This window comes from Tetrao urogallus, assembly GCF_951394365.1.
Source record: "Tetrao urogallus genome assembly, chromosome: 15".
Classification (NCBI taxonomy): Eukaryota; Metazoa; Chordata; class Aves; order Galliformes; family Phasianidae; genus Tetrao; species Tetrao urogallus.
The window spans coordinates 5,924,576-5,931,881 of NC_136828.1; the positions used below are offsets into that span (position 1 = coordinate 5,924,576).

Sequence of the window (7,306 nt, forward strand, 5' to 3'; positions counted from 1 at the left end):
ATTTTTCCTCTTCTGTACATTTAAAGAACAAGCATAGCTTTGAAGTTCTAGAATAGGGAGCATATTTGCAATGCGTGATAAGGGACATACATTAGCAATTAGCCATTACACTCTCACTTTCTTCTGAACACAGATTATAATTGCTATAGCACCACTGAGCCCGTGTAGCTTGGGTGACACTTTCCAATTATGAAATTAATCTGGAAAGCTGAGTGTATTGAGGGACTCACCCTCTTCATAGGAGTATGTATATCTTTGCAGATACCAAGGAGACTGAACATTGCAAACAGTGTTTGGGATCCCAGCATCCCCTGAGCCCACAAGATAGTTGCTTTCTTGCACAAAATGGAAGCACAGCATTGCCCTTTCTGCATGTATCAGATGGCTGCAGGGAGAGACCTGGCAAGGGCTGTGCTGTTTTCTTACATGAGAAAGGTGAAGCGAGGACACCGAGCAAGCAGAGTATCAGCAAAAAGAGCAGAGCTCACATGCTGCAGCTCTCAAGGAGAGGGGCAGGCCGTGGGACAGGGAGCAGCAGTGAAGACTGGATCTTGCTAGTGGCAGGTTAGAACAAGCAGCTGCAATTTCAGCAGCCAGCTTAACCTAACTAAACTGAGACAGTAAGAGCACAAGCCCAGTTCTGCAACAGCTACATCCATAACTGATTTTTCTTGGTGTTTCCTTGCTGTTGGGACACGGTTCTGTATGGAATGGTTTGATCACACATGTACTCCTGCTACAGGAGGATGAAGAAAAGCTCTATGTTGAAGTCAGTGCAGATCAGATGTATTACACAAAAGTCCTTGAGTCAGTGTCTCCAGACTCTGGGAACAACTTCATGGAGACACTGGAGCAAAACTGAAGCATAAGCTGCTGTGCAAGGCCCCTGCATTTCTGCTTAGCCATATGGACAAATGGCTTTTACAGGCAACCAACAGCAGCACAAACCAAGATGATGATTTGATTTGTGTATGTGAATGCTTTTGGTCAGCATGCCTGCAGTCTAGTAAAATGTGTGTCACGTCTGTGGGCAGCTGGCTCTGAATTCTGCCTCCTGGGGTTGGCCAACCATCTGCCATTCAGCCATCCTCTGACCTGCCCTGGGGCTGCTGCAGTGCAGGATGGCTGCGGAGCCCTCCAGCTGGCCTGTTTGTCTGTGGGGTGTGCTTGGGAGTAGACCCTGGGGCCAGTGGGGGAACAGCAGTAATGCTAATGCCACTTTAGGGTTAGGACCGCCAGGGCTAGGGAAGACTGATGCTGAAATGGACAGGAGGGCTTAATCACAACAAAAGCATCCAACAAAATGGCAGCTAGCAGAGAGAATGCACCAACCATGGCAGCACAGAGCTCCGTTTTGACTGTAAAACACATGCAAAATCCCTGGTTTAACATTTAATGAGCTCATTGCACAGGCTGAAGGCACAGCAGCTCCACAGTGCACTGGTGCCATGGGCTGCCCGCACGGGGCTGCACCGAGCGGTGCAGGAGCGCAGTGTGTTCAGATCCCAGTGCCCCTCTGAAGGGAGAGCAAACAGACACAGCTGATGCAAATGAAACTCCTGAGCCCATTTTCATGTTCCCCTCGTTTTCCTGTATGGCGTGTTTGTAAATGCTGCTAGTTAAACACAGGCAGGAACATCAGGGTCACGTACACACTTCTGGCACGGAGTGAGGCCCTGGGAGAGCCGGGGCTGAGGCGGTTCCAGGTGGAGCTCTCTGAGATAGCTGCAAGTGCAAGTTTCACAGACTTCTCTTGGAACATTGCCTGCAGGGCACAGATGCGATACTGGGAGATGAACGCACTCCTCTCTCTGTTGCATGTTTGTAACAAAATAGCTAGGTTTGTTTCTGATGCTTCTTCCTCCCAGGCCACAAGCAGCATTTTGCAGGAGCTGATGGAGGATGATGGCCATCATGCGTTCAGTGGGCAGCGTACAGGATGGCTCCTGTGGCTGTGGTGCTGCTCAGCCCATCCATCCGTGCCCCTGGAGCTCCATGCCTGCTGTGCCACCCTCCTGGCTGGGAAATCTGTGGCTCAGAAGGGCCTGCAGGCCCAAGGACCCGCTGCCACACAGTGTGCCAGCACCTTCCTGACCATGCTTTGCTCTGTGCCCTCTGACCTACAGAATATTCTCATCACTCCCTTTTTTTTTGTATATAGCCTCATTTTCTTGTGCTGTATTTTCTTATGAATGTTTGTTTCACAACATGAAGAAATTTCCCACCAGAAGACAACCTCTGCCTTGTTTATTTAAGCATATTTCCTTTCATTTTTTTTAACTTTAAAAATTCCACTCAATATTAGTTACTTTGGTGATAGTAATAAACTAGTAAATGCCTTCATACAAACAAACAAATAAACAAACAGTGGTCAGGGCTCTCATTTGTATAGCCTAGGTTGGCTTTAGATAAAATACTCTGGATTCTTTTATATAAACCTGAATGTCTTTGCATTGGCAACCAATGAAGGACTGCCTTTGTGTTTATAAATCCTCAGAGAAAATCCAAACAAACGTTCAAGCTACTGTGTTGTCTCCTCTTATTTGTCTAATAAGGATACAGGAATGTTATCTGTGCTTTTAAAAATAAAAAAATGTAAGAGATCAAAGGACATCATAGGAAGAGTGGGTAAACATTTATGAATTTCAGTTGAAAAATAACAAGAGTTGTAACGTACAAAGAGTTAGGAGGGTCTTTCCTATGACAAACAGTATTCAGACAAGTCTGGCTTGTGTCTTGTTCTCCTGAGCAGGTTTTAATAGAAGGTTTGTTTCACAGTACGGATTTCAGCAGGCCTGGGGCCAGAGAACAGATCTGAACTGGTAATGCACATAATAAGGAGGCAGCGGTTATTTTATGACTTAAGTTAGAACAGCAAGCGTGTTCTTACATGCCGTAGGATCATAACTCAGTGACAAGAAATTTCTACCAATCCTTAACACTTCAAAGCAGTGCAGAGTGCAAGAAAGATTTGCTGTTTTGCATTGTCTGTAGGTTTAAATTCCTTATTGCACAGTAAAGCATTATTTATTTCTTTGTCATTTGGTTATTTATCTCTTTGTTGGAGTTGGTTGTGCTTTTACTGTAAGAATTGAATCTCTTGGTTTAAAGAAGAAGCTCCTGTTCTCCTTGACACGTATTTCCTTCAATTAAAAAAAAAAAAAAGAATTTGAGCCAAGTAATGCAGAAATAAACTGAAAATTTCACAGTCATTTGTACATTACTACTTCAGCTACTGTTCTGTTGTAGAAATCCAGATCCAGAGCCATCTGTTTTTGTTATGTTTGCCTTTATTACTACCCTCATCTTCTAATTAACCTCTTTTATAGAAGCTGTTGACCTTTGCACTTTCTCTCACAATGATGGAGAGAAATGATCCAAAACCAAATGGTGTAGTGACAGTCGTGTATCATAGCTGCTTGTGGATTACAGTCTCAATCATCTCACAGATTACTTTTAATCGGGATTGAAGCAGACAGAAGTGCCAAACCTCATCTCTGATGAACATAATATAGATAAGTGCCATATTGCCATATTGGGGAGAGCAGGATCAGGTGAAAATACAGGAATTACAGGAAATGTGAGAAAATGTGGGGAAAAAAAACCTTCTTTACAGTGCATGGAGGTTATCAACTCTGGCACAGGCTGCCCTGTGGGGCTCTAGAGTCTCCATCCTCAGGAGTATTCAGAACCTGCATGGACACAGCCTGCCAACAGCTCCAAGCTGACTGCTCTATGCAGGGATGGCTGGATTAGAAGATCTTTAGGTGTTCCTTCCAACATCAACTATTCTATGGTTCTGTGAATTCAGTGTTTGCTGGACCGGCCGCATCATGGTGCAAATATTCAAACACTGAAGGTTTGACTCCAGATTTACATTTTGAGATTCAACACTGCGGAGGTGTAAGTCAGAGCAGAACCCTACCTGAGACAGTGATTACTTACCAAAGTATTGGCATGTATTCTTTATTTGATTTGCATATTCATATTACATCAATGGCCTCGCATGTGCTGTAAGTAAATGTGCAATTGGACGTCCTTGGACTCTTGGTAAAATTTGGACATACCAAATGCACTGTCAGGAAGTGGAAAAAATATCAGATGTTGTGAAGGGCCTCTCACTCTGTCCTCCTTAACAAAATGGAAGTCCAATAATATTATAAAAAAGTGAAATTCTGTGTGACTTCAAACTCAGCACTTTTTTAACCTCCACAGTTAATATTCGTTCTTTGTCTCCTTAACACACCTTAACATCCCGTGCTGATTTCATGCATGCCAGATCTTACCTGGCTCGGTGGTTCTGCTGGGATGACTTGTCTTACGAGAACCATCGCATGCACTGACTGGGAATGGACACCACCTGTAAATTCTGTGGGGCACATTTTACTTCCTTGGTGTGATTTAATAAAGTAAAATAGCAGAAATAAACTACTGGTAGATCGGGGTAAAATGAGGCATCTTCACTGCAGTCAGTAACTATGTGGGACTGAAATGGCATTATCATTACTGAAGATACTTAGGTCCATTGTTTTCTTGCTCTGTTTGGAGGTTATAAAAGTCCATAAACTTTTATGAGGTATGGTTTAGATAATATTAGGAAATAGCTTGTCTGGAACTAAAATTATCTCATTGTCTGAAGCAGGCAGGGACAGGTTTTGGTCTTCTCTGCGTTACTTTATCTATTATAAAACAGATCTTATCTTTCATGTTCTATGGATCTGCTTATTAGATTTGTGGGTTAATTAAGGATCCAGTTCATAAGAAGAGATCCATGAAAGAAAAGGAAAAAAATGCCTGAAAGGATGTTTATGTTCTGTTTTTGTTAGGGTTTTCTGAAGAGATTCTCAGATTTATCTAGATATCTTTATGCTTGTTAGAAATGTGTTTCCTTTGACGTATTCCCATCACAAATAATATTAACTGTGTTTTCAAGGCTGTGTAAATTTATTTACACATTAACTCAGTGACAAAACAAGATTATAATCTAGCTTTTCTACCTTACCTATCAACTCAGCCTTCCAAGAACCAAATACTGACTTATCTCCATCCTCTAAAACTTAGTAAACAAATTTCAGCCTTTTCCAATCTATATAGGTTTATAACCTAAGCAGGTTTCCCTCTTTTCTTGGATAGCCTAAAGAAAACTGTATGCTTTTGCAATGAATGTGAACATTACCAGCAAACATAAATGTGCTGCTTATGGGCACTACTAATGAGAGACTGGAGCATTTTCTTCGCTAAGGCTTTTCCACTAGGTTGATATACTTTGTATCTTCTGGCAGCTATAGTTAGGGAATAAAATCATTTTCTATTCTGTTCTTATTTCGCAGAACCCAATAAAGTTTTTTCTTACTGATGGAGGCTGAACCTTGGGGAGTTACTGCTTTCATGCAGAACGCCGCTCTCAGAGAATGGGACTATCTGTCATAGATCCCTGATTTTAGGCAGTCACTCCTAGTAGGAGTTCACACTGTGTTCAGACGAGTTTGGTGTTGTTTGCACTGACAATAAAGAGGGAACTCCACCCAAAAAGCAGAGCTGAGATCTTGCAGAGAACGTGGCTGAAGAAAGGCAGAGGGAGGAGCTGGAATTAGTGATGTTCAGAGCCCTGTTCAACCCCAGCATCTCTATCCCTAAACCCCCAAATTTACAAATTCAGGACTTCTCAGTGATGCTGTCTGCTGTCAGGAAAAGATTTTTCCTTGTTTCTTTTTCTGTATAAAACTGTTACAAGAATTTGACTCTCCTAAAAGTGCTTTCCTTCTACTGTATGCTTCTTAATTGGGTTTTTGGCATAAGAAGGGGAGAAACTATTTCTAGCTATTAAGTAGTTGTGTGAACTTGGAAAGACTCCAACTTCTACTAATTTCTTTGATGCCTTCAAAAATGTTCAAATTTCCAAAAAATTTTTAGTCCTCTGCATGGTCAGCTGTCAGTATTTGATAAATAGGGTGGGGCCATTGTCAATATTTAACAACTCAGTGCTAATATTATTCTTCTTACGCTGTAAAAATAACATACAAAATGCAAATCAAGGGCTTTACAGTTTTGTGGTAACAGAAGCAAGTGATAAAATTTCCCTCGCCTCCGTACCAGAGCATAGAGAGGGAGGAAAATGTTACCAGTGGAAACAGTCCTCCCTGCTGAGAAACAAAATATAGTGAGATTCCTCACTCTGCACTAGAAGGTTGTTGTGATGTGTTTCAGAGTAAGAGACAGTAAGATACGACCATTAATTCCAACCAGATTGCCAACAGAGTCTTCAGTGAGTCCCCCCTACCTCCATGAGCCCTGGAAATGCTCTGCACTGCTATCACTAACACATATAAACACAAACTGTGTTTTTGGAACTCTTCCCACACCTGGGGAATTCCTCCCAAAGAGCTGGAGACATAATGCTGGATGGAGCAGTCAGCGCTGTTCATGGCCATGATGCAGGAATTAATTTAGAAAATGAAGATGCAGAGCAGCCAATGTGAAATGAGTTTAACGAGTACCGGAAATACATCTAGATGTTACTCCCCAGTCACATCTTGCAAAATGTTTTCCTGTGATTTTCAATCTATAGAAACATACCATGTGTAAATGGTTTGACACTCAACAGGAAACATTTGGGTTTTTTTTGACTGAGAAGTAAAACGGAGTGAAATGGCTCAGCCACAACCACGCTCAGTGAGAGTCACGGTTAACTTACCGGGAAGTACAGAGTTGCACGGCTCGGTGTCCCCCAGCAATGTGACTTCTGTTGGGAGCTGAGTGAAGCCACCACCCCCGCAAAACAAAAGAGGAGGAACAGAGCCAGTTTGTTCAGGCAACTTTCAAACCAAGCATTGTTTCAGATTTGGCCTTGGTTCAGTTAAAATGTGTTTTATGTGTTCCTAGAGCTGTTATGTGAAGGGGACCCTTGTGGGACCAAGGTAGCAGGAAGCAGCTCAGTTGTTAGAACTGTGCATTGCTGATTATGCTGTATGTAAGGGCACGTAAACCCAGCACAGAAACACAAATAACAGAAAAACATTTTTATTCCATTTGTTCAAAAGTCAGATTGCTTTAACATGGGTTAAAGCTAGTGCTTCCTCAAATCCTTCACTGAGATTACTGCACTGTAAACATTTCAGCCTTCATTGTCTTCACCTGATGAAGTGATGAAGAACTGTGGTACTGTCTGTGCTCATGAAGTCCTTTGACATCTACTGATAGTACACAGTTCTGTGTAGTTAAGACCTCTCAGTCTTAGGCAAACACTGGTCATAAATAGTTCACATAAATATACAAGATTTTCTTCCATGAATCAAGTTTGCTCAAC

The 7,306-nt window shown here is 42.2% G+C and overlaps 1 protein-coding gene across 1 annotated transcript in view; it reads left to right on the top strand.

The window, feature by feature from the left end:
• Nucleotides 1-7,306, top strand: part of NUBP1 (NUBP iron-sulfur cluster assembly factor 1, cytosolic) — a gene marked incomplete at its 5' end in the record, with an annotated part of 72,686 nt that overhangs the window by 38,006 nt on the left and 27,374 nt on the right.